Source organism: Passer domesticus, chromosome 8 (genome assembly GCF_036417665.1).
Source record: "Passer domesticus isolate bPasDom1 chromosome 8, bPasDom1.hap1, whole genome shotgun sequence".
NCBI classification, from domain to species: Eukaryota; Metazoa; Chordata; class Aves; order Passeriformes; family Passeridae; genus Passer; species Passer domesticus.
Window position 1 is genome coordinate 10,728,339 of NC_087481.1, and position 13,917 is coordinate 10,742,255.

The 13,917-nt window shown below is 53.2% G+C and overlaps 1 pseudogene; it reads left to right on the forward strand.

The window, feature by feature from the left end:
- LOC135305589 (zinc finger protein 850-like) overlaps nucleotides 1-13,917 on the forward strand; it is a 652,086-nt pseudogene that overhangs the window by 494,294 nt on the left and 143,875 nt on the right.

A 13,917-nucleotide genomic window follows, 5' to 3' on the forward strand; every position in this document is an offset into this window, starting at 1 on the left:
GCTACAGCCCACAGAGGGACTTTCTGAGTTTGTCATCTCTTTTGGAGTGGCAAGAGATTTTATTGTTTAATATTGGTCATTTGCTGTGCTCATGAATGCTTTGTCTGTTAAATAAACAGGTTTTTCAACTTTTCTCCAAGGAAATCTTTTCCCAAACTGACTGGGGGAGAGGCTGCTTGAATTTGCTTTCTAGAGGAAACCCCTTTTGGAGGTTTTCTCCAAAATTTGCCCTAAACCAGGATGGGGCAGTGGGGAGAGGAGAGAGCCCCAAGTAACTGGATTGGGTGGAGATTGCAGACGGGGACCCTGGGACCCCAAAACCCCCCAGCATCCCTAAGCAGGACCCTGGAGAGGGGGAACCCCAGGTGCTCTGGGATCCTCGGCAGCCATGAGAGGGGGGAACACCAGAACTCCAGAGGGATGAGACTGGAAATGGGACACTCCTGGTGGCTTTTTTTGATTCACTTTTGCTTTTTGAAGGTTTTTATGGACACCAGGTGACTTCTAGAGAGGGACTTGGGCAGAGGACCTTCAGAGTCACTGTGCTCATCCCTTGTTTTTCCCCAAAGCAGGTTTTCCCCTTCCCAAATCTTGGCCCAATTGAGGAGAATGCTGCACGGAAAAGGAGGCCCAGAGACACGCAGGCAGGTGAGGAGGAAGTCAGTGCCCCTTTCCCCCTCTCTCTTGCTCCATCTCCCAGCCCAGCATGGCCCCTGGCTGCAGGACAACCCCGCTGCCAATGCCATCCTGCTGGGGATGCACTGGGGGATCTCCTGCCCCTTCCCTCTGGCACGGAGGCACATTCACAGGCTCTGGGGCAGGAGGGGGAACCGCGGGCGCTTTGGGGTGCGTGGCTCGGCTGCTCCCGGCGCAGTTCCCCCGAGCCCCCGGCGCGGCTCCGCCAGGCCCCCCCACCACGGCACTGGCTGGAGGTTCTTTAACAGAAATGCTGGTAAATTGACCATCTGGAATCACAATAAATACAATTTCAAGAAGCTGCTGGTTTGCTGGGCTGTTTGCCAAATTCCACATTGTTGTTTCCTTCAGTAAAACTGCACTTTAAAAGGTCTTAGTAAATTCATGCTGGCATAAAATTTGTGCCTACCATGGGCTTCTCTCAAAACTAAATTACATAAAAATATGACACACTTATTACATCTTTTTAATCCCTCCAGTAAATCCATCATGCTGTTATTTCAATCCCAGATTGTTCAACTTTTTCAGTACCTTATTTCCATTAATAGCATCAGAATAAGTTAAATTTTGTTGTATGTATAACTTCTAATTATACTAATTTTTGATTCTGTGATGTTTAATTTAATGTAGATTCAGGGTTGATAAGATTAAGCAAAGTTGAACTTCATTATTGTTAGATTTGAGCCATGTTAAGTTACATTCTCTTAATTTGAAATCCTGTTCTGGATTGAAAGACAATGCATGTATTGTATTTGTCATCTGTCAGAGGTAGGGCAGTTATCTTCTGCTAATTGGGAAGTTTTCTTTATCTCTTCAACAAATCAATCCTCCCTCCAAGGAGATATCTTTTGTTAATGGGCCATTGAGTGTAACTGCAGGACTGATAAAAATTACATCATCCCACTGTGAGGTGCTCCGCCCAGAGGGAGGAGCCAAGCATCCCAGACATGGTGAGGCTGGGGATGAGGAGCGGCTTGTCCAAACAGGGTCAGCCCTCAAGGCGCTCATTCTTCTACATGCCCAGACCTCCCAAAAAGACATTAAGAGCTGGGCTGGGTTGGGGGCTCCAGAGGTGGCTGTGGAGCATTGCCTGTGCTGTGCCAGGGACTGGCAGCCACTGCTGGGCTGGGATAGAGCCTCTGGGGGCATTGGGGTTGCAGAGCAGGGGAGTGCTGAGGTTCCAGGGCAGGGCAAGGCTGGACCTGCCCCTTCCTCTGCTTCAAATGAAATGTTTTGAGCCAATAATCTCCTTCAGTCTGTCACAGTAGGGAATGTTGGAGGTGAAATCCTGACTCTGGCCATGGGCACCTGGACAAGAAGGACAGTTCTTTTCCATAGGAAGGAAAGCACAGAGCCCCAGTGTTTAGAAGGCAGGTGAGAGCCTGCCTTCACCTGGCCAAGGCCATCCAGACTTGTCAGGAATGGCAGATTTTGTCTGGGAGCAGTCTTTGAATTTTAGGAATTTTGGAGGTGGAAGCCTCTCAGCCACTGGGGCCTGGAGAAGCAGGAGAGTTCTTTCCCATCGGAAGAAGAGCACAGATCCTTCCCCAGTGTTTTGGGGACAGATGAGAAATCACTGCCAGCAAGATTTGTCCTGGCAATATTCCAATGGGAACATTCCCTGGATATAAGGAAATTTGGAGGTGAAATCCCAATTCTGGGCATGGGTGCCTGGAGAAGAAGGACAGTTCTTTTCCATAGGAAGGAAAGCACAGAGCCCCAGTATTTGAAAAGCACTTGAGAAGAGACCCTTAACCTGCCAAGATCAGCTGTCTGGCAGCCCCTGTGAGGCCAAACCAGCCAAACCTGTTCCATGTTCCCTTGGTTCCATGAGCCCTGCAATGTCACATGGACCTCTGGATCCTGGGAGTTTGAAGTGTCACAATAGTCTCCATTAGCTCCACAGTGTGACAATGGACCTCTGATGACATAAGGCTCCAGTGTCACCCTGGAGCTTTGGTTCCATGCAGCCCTGCAGTGTTACAAAGGCCTCTTGGTTTCACAAAGCCCCACAGTACCACAATGGTCCTATTGGTTCTGTGGGGACCCCCAGGGTCACAATAGTCTCACTGGTTCCATGAGGCCTCACAGCGTCACAAAGCTTTGCTTATTCCATGGGCCCTCATGGTGTCACAATGGTCTCCATGATCCCATGAGTCCCCTCACAGTGTCACAATGGCCCCCTGGTTCCATGAGCCTGTGAAGTGTCTTAATGGTGTCTCCATGGTTCCATGAGGCCTTGCAACGTCACAATTATCTCCACAATTTTCCATGATCCCCCATAGTGTCACAATAGTCACTTGGTCTCACAGGACCCCACAGTGTCACAATGATCCCTTGGTCTCACAGGGCCCCACAGTGTCACCATGGTCCCTTGGTCTCACAGGGCCCCACAGTGTCACCATGGTCCCTTGCTTCCATGGGCCCTGTGCTGCTGCATTCCCCCCTCCCCTTCTCAGGCCGCCCTGCCAGCTCAGAAATGCTCCTTGGGCCTCGGCCTTGGCCAACAGCCCCTGGGCTCAGCTCCTCTGCAGCTCAGCACAAACACTGTCTGCTCCAGGCACTGCTGCTGCCCAACCAGCTCCTGCTTGCTGGAGGAGCACCCTGGGAACTGGTTTTGTTCCCTCAGTGGCACAACATCCCTGTTCTCACAGTGCCAAAGAAAGCTGTTGATGCCAAGTGTGGCCAGGATGAACCATTGCTGTGACTGCAGCCCCTCTCTCGGGGCCCTACAAACAGCGCTGCAAAAGGAGCCCCTTGGAGCTCTCCTGGGCCAGCGACTCCCTCTGAGTGGGGCCTCTCCCAGCCGGGAACTCGCCCGTTTGCTGCACTCGGGGATCCTGAACAACGAGGGAGCCTGGGCCGATCCCCCCACTCCTCCAGGCTCAACCCTTCACCCGCTGGGGAGATGCCAAAGCATCCACAGGGAGCATTTCCTGCCCTCAGGGGAATTTCTCACAGGTGCCTTGCACTGACTCTTTGTGTCTGTGTGCACACAGGAGTGCCTGTGCTGGGGAAATGTGGCAGAAATGCTGCTCTCAGAGGGGTTGGAGTGCCTTGGATAACTGAGTCAGTCAGTCCCGTAAGTGAGGTTAAATCATAAGCTGTAAGTGAAATTAAATGCTGCTAAGAGTTGTTCTTTTGCTAAGTTGTTACATTTAATATAAGTTATTAGCTAAGTTAAATATTGTTACATGTTATTCCTCTTTTAAATTGATAAGTCATTGGTTATAAGTTAGGTTAAATACTGTTAAGTGCTGTTCTTTTGCTTCATTGTGAAGTTTAAGGTATCAGTTAAGGTTAAGGTATAAGTTAAGTCCTGTTAAGCTTGAGCTCTGTTTAGTCCTATTCAGCTTTTAGGCCGTATTCCTTTTGTCCTTGCCCTCACTGTCCTTGTGTCCACACACACACCACACACACACACATGGTCAGGTCTTGGTTTATTTCTGGTTTGATTGTCTGGATTTTGTATGGTTTTGTTGTTGCTTTGTTTCCTTGGTGTGCCTGAAGTGTCCAGTCAAGAGTGACTCTTGCCAAGGAACTTTTTGGTGCTATCCCTTATTTTTAAATCTGGTTGTTGCTGATCCCTTGCTGGGGATTTTTTCAGTGCTCTCAAGCCCTCGTTCGTAACAGGGTGAGGGAGCCCTGGCCCAGGCTCTGGCCCTGGGGGACACGGGGACGCTGCTGGGGGGTCCCTGTCCCTCTGTCCCACCCCCAGGGCCCCGGCCCCCCGTCCCCGTGTCAGGCTCTGGGGTCGATCTCGTGGAACATCCTCTGGGGGAGGCTGCGGCACCGGGGGCGGGGGGACCCGGGGGGACAGGGGACCCCGCTGTGCACGAGCAGGGTTGGACTTCTCTGGGGGAACTGTGAGGGGGGCTGGGGCAGAGTGACCTCCCCAGTGCCCTCACACAGCCCCTGTGACCTCTCACAGCTCCTGTGATGTCACAAAGCCCCTGTGACGTCACGCAGCCCATTTGTGATGTCACAGCCCACATTACGATGTCACAGTTATTGTAGTGATATTACACAACCTACCCGGGGATGTCACACAGCCATTTTGTGATGTCAAAACCCCTCTCTGATGTCACACAGATACCCTGTGATGGCAGAATCCATTCTATGATGTCCAGCCTATGATGTCACAGAGCCTACTCTATGATGTCACAGGCAACTCAGTGATAACACACAAGTGCTCTGTGATGTCACAGCCTGCTCTGTGATGTCACAAAGCAGCTTCATGATATCAAGGGGCCAGTGCTGGGATACCATTCTGTGATATTATGAATCTGCACTGTGATGTCACAGAAGATTTGGTGATGTCACAAACTCACCATGTGATGTCACCGTCTGTTCTGTGATGTCACAGCTGGCTCTATGATGTTAGTCTGTCACGCGGTGATGTCACAACCCACTCTCTGATGTCACAGAGTCACCTTCCATGATGGCAGAGGCTACTCCATGGCCTCACACCCTACTCTATGATGTTGCACACAGCTCTGTGATGTCACAACACCCTCCGTGATGTCACACAATCCTCTCTGTGATGACATACTGCCACTCTGTAATGTCACAGCACACACTTTCACATCACAGCCTGCTCTATGATGTCACACAGAATCCCCTCTGTGATGCTGTTGCTACTCAATGACCTCACACAACAAACTCTGTGATGTCATAGCCCAACCTGTGACCTCACACAGACCACTTTGTGCTGTCACACAGACCCTTGCTGACATCACAGCTGCTCTGTGCCTCTAGGACACAGCCACAGAGGTGCCGCTGTGACACAGCGCTCTCTGGGACATCCCCCAGCCCCTGCCAGTGCTGAGCCCCTGTCAGCTCTGGCTGTGCCCTGCTGGTGTCCCTGAGCTGCCCTGGCAGTGCCCCAGCCCTGCTGGGCTGTTCACAGGAGCTGCTCCTGGCCAGAGCTGTCTCTCTGCAGCGCTGCCCTTGCCAGGAGCTGCCTCTGTGAAAAACGGAAGGTGGTTTTCAGAGTGTCACCTTCTCAGCTGATTTTGTTTGTGTCCTCCTTTCTCTCCTGCCTCTCTTTGCCTGCTCTGTTTCTCTCTCAGTGTCTCTCTTGACCCAGGGCAGCTCCCACCAAAGACCCTGCCCTGATTTAATTCCCAGTCCAGGAGCTACAACAACCATGGGTGAAGTTATCAAGTCTGGCAGTGAAATGTCACTGTAGGATCTTGCTCCACTTGGCTTTTGGCTCCTTGTGGAGAGCTTTGCCTTTGAGGTCAGGAACATCTTTTCCTCGCTGGGAACTGGAATTGCAGCCCCTGGGAGTGTGTGCCATGGATCCCCGAGGGGCATTCCCGAGGCTCCCAGGGTGCTGCTCCTGCCGTGCCCTGCAAGGAGCTGTGCAGGGCCAGGGGACAAGGTCCTGCAGCTCTGTGGGCTCCCGGAGCACACAGCAAAGGTGGCTTTGCTGGACATTTTCCAGCACATTCCCGGCTGGATGCAGAGGGGAGGAGGGGAGCGAGTCCCTGACAGAATCCCGGAACGATTGCGGTGGGAAAGGACCCGCAGGTTGGGATCCCATGAAGGAGAGACGCCTCTGCCCCAGTGAAGGTGCGAATGAGACCGTGGGAGCGCAACCTAAGAATTGTATTGAGCATGGATTGAACTGAACAAAAAATGGGAATGACAGAGAGACAGAAAGAAATAGGTAGGTGGTCTCGGAGGGATAGAAAGAAATAGGAAAAGGCTCCGGCCCCGGCTCCGCAGCTCCCAGGGACACCCCCAGGGCGCAGCGCCTTTCACAATTCCAGCCAATCAGAGGACACGCTCAACAATTCCAGCCAACCAGAGCTTTTCTGGCCGATGACTCACTGGGTGCCAGGTGGATCCGCAGCAGCCCCGGAGCGGAATTTCGGCTCAGGCCGGGGGGACAGATTTGCCCCGGGGGGGTCCCCGAGCCCCCTGCCCACCCCTGGGGCCGATCGGGGGCTCCCCCCACCCAGCAGCCGGGGCAGGGGGTGGGAAAGGGAGCCCCGGGCTGGGAGGGGAGGAACTGCAGGGAGGAAGAGGAGGGAGAGGAGGAGGAGCGGGAGAATCCCGGCGCTCGCAGCGCCCGCACGCTGAGCCTGCAGCACCCCCTGCCCCGGGAGCATCGCCCCCAGCCCCGAGCCGCAGCTGAGGGGGGAGGCTGAGCTCGCCCTGGCTCTACCGAGGGATCTCCAGGAGGATTTTTTTGGAGAGTGTTCAGAGCCGGCAGATCCCGGACTCGAGCCCCGGATATCTCCGGGCTCCCTAGAGCAGCTTTTTTGGGGGGAGAGGAGCTATGATCGCCCCTTGGGAGGGTCCTGGGGGCCCACGTGGGGATGGCCCGGTACCGACAGGGCAGGACATTGGTTTTGGGGATCCCCGTGAGAGCCGGGGCTGTGGAACGTGGGAGCCCCGGGACAGGGAGAGGGGAAGGGGCGATACCGGAGCCGGGGGACCCCCGGCAGCCCGGAGATGAGGCGGGGATGGGACCCCCTGACCCTGACAGGGGCACGTCCTGGGGTGACTTCATGATGCTCGTACCCCCTTTGCTCTGTTTAGCCCAGAAATGATTTCTGCACCTCTAAGGCTGGTTCTGAGAGCAAAGGGGGGGAGGAAGAAGCTGCAGTTTGTTTTCAGAAACTGCACTCCCTCCTCCACATGCCAGCTCCTGGACTGTTGTGATATCTTAAGGAGCTGAACAGAGGCTAGAGGGAGTTAAGAGGAATAAAGTGGATTTTTATTGAAGTGCTTTAAAAGGTCACACCCTGGCACTACTGGAGCCTCAGTCCTGGCTCTGCCCGGATGGCTCCAAGATGGGAGCAAAAGAGGGCTCAGTCATGAGATCTCACATTTTTATAAGTTTTAGTTCATTAGCATTTAGGAGTTAACTGCCCAATTAATACCTTCAAATGATGAAGTTTCATCCTCCTTGCTTTCTTTCCTGCCCTCCTCTTTTCATGTTGTTTATGCTTTGGGCCTGAAGTTTGAAGAGATTGTCCTTGAGTCTCCAGCTAGAATGGGATTGTTTTGTCTTCACCACCCTGTGAAAAGATCCCAGTAACACTCAATATAAAGCTAAAAGCTGCACACCAAAACAGAACAGAAAAACTTAAAACCTAAGGTATCAGTTGTCTGTGGACAGGCAGACAGCAGGACAGAGCTCTCCTTTGCATTTAGTTAGTTTTTAGCTCGCTGAGGCAGAGAAGTTTCCTGGACTGTGGTTTTCCTTTTTCTTTGGAGCTGCTTAAACCTGCTCTGGACTGAACACCCAGAGAGCACAGGCAGCTCTCTGTGGCCTGTGGCCACGGGGCCGAAACTGGGCTGAGGCATTTCCAGTGCTGGAGGGACTCATAAGAGACTGATAGGAGACTGAGTGAGCGAAACTACAGCCCACAGGGCGACTTGCTGAGTTTCTCATCTCCTTTGGAGCAGCAAGAGGTTTTATTGTTTAATATTGTTAATTTCTTGCTGGATGGTGAATGCTTTGTCTGTAAAATAAACAACATTTTTCCACTTTTCTCCAAGGAAATCTTTTCCCGAACCAGCTGTGGGAGGAGCTGTTTGAATTTGCTTTCTAGTGGAAACTGCTTTGGAGGTTTTTTCCCAAATTTGCCCTAAACCAGGACAGGGCGGTGGGGAGAGAAGGGAGCCCAAAGTGGCTGGATAGGGTGGAGGCTGGAGATGGGGACCCCAAAACCCCCCAGCATGTTGAAGCAGGATCCTGGAGAAGGGGGATCCCCAGGATCCATGGGATCCCCAGCAGTCCTGAGACAGGGGATGACCGGAACCCCAGAGGGATGAGACTGGAAATGGGACACTCCTGGTGGCTTTTTTTGATTCACTCTTGATTTTTGGAGGTTTTTATGGACATCAGGTGTCCTCTAGAGATAGACTTGGGCGAGAGGAATCCCCGACCAAAGGCATTCACACCTTGTTTTTCCCCAAACCAGGATTTCCCATTCCCAAACCTTGGCCAGATGGAGGAGGAGGCTGCGAGGAAGAGGAAGATGCCCCAGGACACTCAGGCAGGTGGGGAGGAAGTCAGTGCCCCTTTCCCCTCTCTCCTGCTCCATCTCCCAGCCCAGCATGGCCCCCGGCTGCAGGACAAACCCCATTGCGGATGCTGTCCTGCCAGGGATGCACTGGGAAGGAATCTGCTTCCCCTTCCCTCTGGCACAGAGGCAAATCCCGTCCACACCTTGTCCTTCCTCCCACAGACAAGGAGCTGAGGATGGAGACCAGGCAGGACAAATCCCAGGGCAGAACCTCATGGAAGTGGCTGTTCTGAGCAGCTCCACGGGGCAGGAATCCAAGGGGGAGGAAAAGCCCCAGAGATCCCACAGGAGGAGGGGCTGCAAACCCAGCGCAGAGTGCTCTGAGGAGAAAAGACCCACCCTAGGCTGGGAAGGCATCCAGAGATGCAACCAGAGCTCAGAGATGGTGGTCCATGAGCAGCTTCATGACAGGGAGAGGCTTTACGAGTGCTTGGAGTGTGGGAAGAGAAGCAGATTCAACCTGATCCGCCACCAGAGGATCCACACTGGGGAGAGGCCCTACGAGTGTCCCGAGTGCCAGAAGAGGTCTTGGACCAGTTCCACTTTCCTCCTGCATGAGCGGATTCACTCAGAGGAGAGGCCCTTCCGCTGCCCTGACTGTGGAAAGGGCTTCAAGCACAACTCCACCCTCATCACCCACCAGTGCATCCACACTGGGGAGAGGCCCTACGAGTGTCCCCAGTGTGGGAAGAGCTTCTCAGACCACTCATTCTTTACTCGACACCAATGGAGGCACCGGTAAGGGAAGCCCTGTGAGAGCCACAACTGCAGGAAGAGCTTCATGCACTGCTCCAACTCCATCCCCATCAGAGGACTGGTCAGAGCCCTGATGACCCCCATTCCCAGTGATGCACTGTGGGAATTAGATGGTGTTCCTTTTAATTTGCCTCTAATTATCTTTTGATTTATCTTCCACCTTTTAAAACACAGAAAATTGGGGTAAAGAATCAACAAATTCATCAAAGGCATCTGTTGTGGTTTGACCAGGAAGTGACTTTCTGGGAAAGTTGTAGTCAAACCAGTCAGTGCCCAGATTTGAAAACTGGCACCAGGTGTGGCCACTGGGGACCTGGATATGCCTCTGAGAACACACAGGGGTTAAAAGCAGAAGATTCCAAGAGGGACTCTCTCTTTTGTGTCCGGCAGTGAGTTGATCTGACCTCTCCCCTGTCCAGCTGTGTCTGGGTGGGGCAGGGGAGGCCATGTGGCCTGTGGGGAGGGAGGCCAGAGCCCTGCAAGGTGCAGGGTGGAGGAGATCTGGGATATTTGGGCAGCCCCCCCCGGGAGAGAGTGATAGAGACTGTGCTGGCTTGAAATTTGATATCTTGTGCCATCACCATGGCCAGGAGAAAACCGGGGGGCAAGGTGCCCAGCCGCAGGCAGACCATGGCTGAGGTTTTAACCCCTTTGGTACTGAAACAATGGAAGCTGTAAAAACACTGATCCTCCCTAGCTGAGAATTGAGAGGGAACGAAGGATGAGCAAATGAGAAGAAGGTTTGAGTGAATAAAGAAATGCCAGCAGATGAGAAGCGCCGTAGATGGAGGAGATGATGGAGTGGGATTTTGGGCTAGACTTTTCTCTTACATGGCCACGGGACAGAACCAATTTCTTCCTGTAATGTAGAGACTGTACCTTGGGGGAGGCGGTTGGCCAAAAACCAAAAGTGACAAAGCTGTTGTAAGAAGAAATAGAGGGAACAGAGACTGATGAGGAGGGTGTGGTGGAGCCCTCTGCCTTCAGAGGAGAAAGATCTCTGTTTCACAAGGCCCTTCGGCCCCAAGGGGTGAAATAAGGGGGGGACAGGTGTCCCAAATAGTGAGAGGCTGCCACTTCTTCAAACTGAGTAAAGCATTCTTAAAAAGACCTAAGAAGCAGTTTGGATCCATGGCCGGTGGTGAGAGCACTGGCCATGGAAGGAAGATGGTCACCACGGCAGATTCTCTCCGGGCGGCTGCCACGTGTGACACGGAAGCACAGGAGGTTCCAACTGTGTTTCCTGGGGAGGCCCATGGTGCAAGAGGGAGACTCCTCTCTCCTGATGAACTGGGGGAGGTTGTGTGAGAGATGATATTGGACTGAGAAGTGAGTGTTAGAGAGGATTGAGTGTTAGAAAGGTGGAAGGAGGAAGAGTGTTTTGGAAGTGTTCCATTGTGGATTGTCGTGTGTAATTTCTTTTTTTCCTTTTTTCCCCTTTTGTCTCTATGTTGTAGATTAATAAAGTGTTGGTTTTTGGTTTTTTTTCCGCTCCATTCCCAAGTTGGAGCCTGCTTTGTTCTGTTTCCGAGTCCCATCTCACAGTAACCATTTTGCAAATATACCTTTCATGGGAGCACTGGCATTGTGCCAGGGTCAAACCACCTTTATAGAATTTGTTTCACAGGATTAAGGATGGCAAACCTGAGATATTATATAAATATCTATTATAGCAGTGATGAGACAAAATTATCTTAATCAGAAATATTTACACCAATATATAAGAGCTATAACATATTATATTGTATAGAGTACTTGGAAATGATTTCAAAGCAACTGTGTTAAAGCAAAACCAGTTATTTAAGAGAGATTAATGTCACTCCCCAAGACTAATGATTGTGGGCAAATTCCTTTGGCTCAGCCTGGAACAGTGACCTTGAGGGGTGTCCCCATGGTAGGGAGGAATCACCACACCCCCAAGCAGGGAAATGTCAGGAGACGCTGCTGTTAAAATCTGGGACGGGGCTTCTCTAGTCTGAAGTGCTGCCCTGTCAGTCAGATGTGCCCAGGCTGGGGCAGCTCAGCAGCTCTGCAAAGCTCTCAGTGCTGTCCCTTGGTTGTTCCTTTCTCTGTGAATTATTCCATCCCTGCCACAGCTTCCTCTCCCTCTCAGGATTTTGGGATGGAGAAGTCTGCTTTCAGCATTATTCACCCCAAAAGCAACATGACCCTCCTCCTTCATTTCCCACTGGGGGCTTTGCAAACAGGGCCTGGCTGGAGTTGTTGGAGCCCATTGCAGGCAGAGCCTCCTGCTCCAGCAGGAACTGCCTTTCCTGTGCCAGGAGCAGGGCAGGTCCCGCTGCAGGAAAAGCCCCAGGCCAGCCCCAGCACAGGGAAGGGCTTGGGCACAAGGGCAGAGTGCCGTGCTGGGAGCTGTGCCAGGCAGAGCCTGAGGCACCAAAGGCACCTTGGCAGCAGCAGCTGCTTGCAGGCCATGGCCAGAAGCCTCCCTTGGCAGCCCGGCCTGGTGGCCAGCACTGCAGAGCTGCTGCCTCAGGGCTCATTTCTGCCTGGGCTCTGAAAAGCCACTTCTGCTCCAGGAGCCTGCCTGGGAAGCCATTGGCCCCAGCACCTTGGGCACAAGATATGAATGACAAAACTCTTCATGCCAGCAGAGACAAGGCAGGGGCAGAGGAAAGGGGAGAGCCAGGCCCAGGGCACAGGGCTGCCATGGTGATGGCTGTGAGGTCCCTGCCCCTTCAGCAGCCTGGCTGCCCTCAGCAGACATTCTGGCCACAAGCGTTGTGAGGGCACCCAGCACATCAGAGAACCCACACAAGAGGAATTCTGTCCTTGGGGATGAGGGTGTTTCACTGGGTCAGGCTGCACAAAGCTCCCGCTCTTGGATAATTCCTGAGATGGGCATCCGCTTCTCTGGAAAAAACAGTTGCAGTTTTGTGCCATTCTCATAATTGAAAAATATTTCCTCCTTTTAACAAAAGTAAATCCACTCTCATTTAGTTCAGAGATATTGAGCCTTGTTCTGTCACTGCAAGATTTGGGAGAACGTAACTTTGACCACTATTTTTCCATTTGCACAGACTTTGGAGAGGACCCAGAAATCTCTCAAGATGGGGTTTGGAGGCCTCATCACATAACCAGCAGGTAGAAGGTGGTGGCTCTGGGCTCAGAAGTGTGGAGACTGAGGACAGAACAGTAGTAGCCTGGGAGGGATTGGAGGGTGGTGTCAGAGAGGCCGGAGCTTTTCTTCATATAGGATATAAGCATGAGAAGGCAACAATGGCACCAAGGGCAGCTGGGGAGGCCCAGTCTGAACGCCATGAGAAAGGAATTTCTCTCCCGGGGCAGGGCTGTGGTGCAACACGTCCTCCAGGAGAAGCCTGGAGCAGCCCAAGGCTTTATGTGGGCAGGCAGAGGCAGGCAGGAGGCAGAGCTGTCAGCAAAGGAAGAGGCCAGCCAGGTGGGGCAGCCGGGGGGTGACAACAGGCTGCAGGGACAGAGGCACAGGGCAGGGACACCGTAGGACAACCTGGGCTGCACAGGGCACAGGGATGGGCAGCAGCTGCAAGGCCCTGACAGAGCCAACTTGGGCAGCCCTTTGGCCATGGCTGCTGGCCCTGGGCCTGAGCCAGGAGCAGGAGACAAGTGACCCTTGCAGGCCTGGGGCCTCATGGCCTCCTTGTCCCTGCTCAGCAGCCTGGCAGGGGCCGCCCCATGGTCCTGCCCTTGGCATTGCACATCCCCACATGCCAGTGCCCATCCCGGGAAGAGCCCTGAGCAATGAGGGAGGGACAGGATCTGCCTTGCAAGGGGCTGGGGCTCAGGCCTTGGGCCTTTGCATTCCTGAAACACATCCAGGTTTGCTCAGCACCTTTCCTTTGCTTGTCCCCACCTGTCATCACTGCCTCCAGTGTTCTGCTCTACCTGAAACCTGGGGACACTTTCACATGAGTTGTGTCCCTCAGTGGGACCCATTTAAAGTTAAAGAAAGTTTGGACTTTGATTTTGAGTCCCTGAGAAGCTTTTTGAGCAGACTGCGAGGGACTGAGTCTGATGCAAAGAGCACCAAAGCCCCAGAGGGTCATTAAAGTCCTGCTGCTGTGTCTGTGCTGCTGAGCTGGGCCGGGCTCCTGGCCCAGAGGCAGCTCCTGGCAAGGGCAGCACTGCAGAGAGACAGCTCTGGCCAGGAGCAGCTCCTGTGCACAGCCCAGCAGGGCTGGGGCACTGCCAGGGCAGCTCAGGGACACCAGCAGGGCACAGCCAGAGCTGACAGGGGCTCAGCACTGGCAGGGGCTGGGGGATGTCCCAGAGAGCGCTGTGTCACAGCGGCACCTCTGTGGCTGTGTCCTAGAGGCACAGAGCAGCTGTGATGTCAGAAAGAGGCTGTGTGACATCACAGAGTGGGCTGGGTGAGGTCACAGGTTGGGCTATGACATCACAGAGTTTGTTGTGTGAG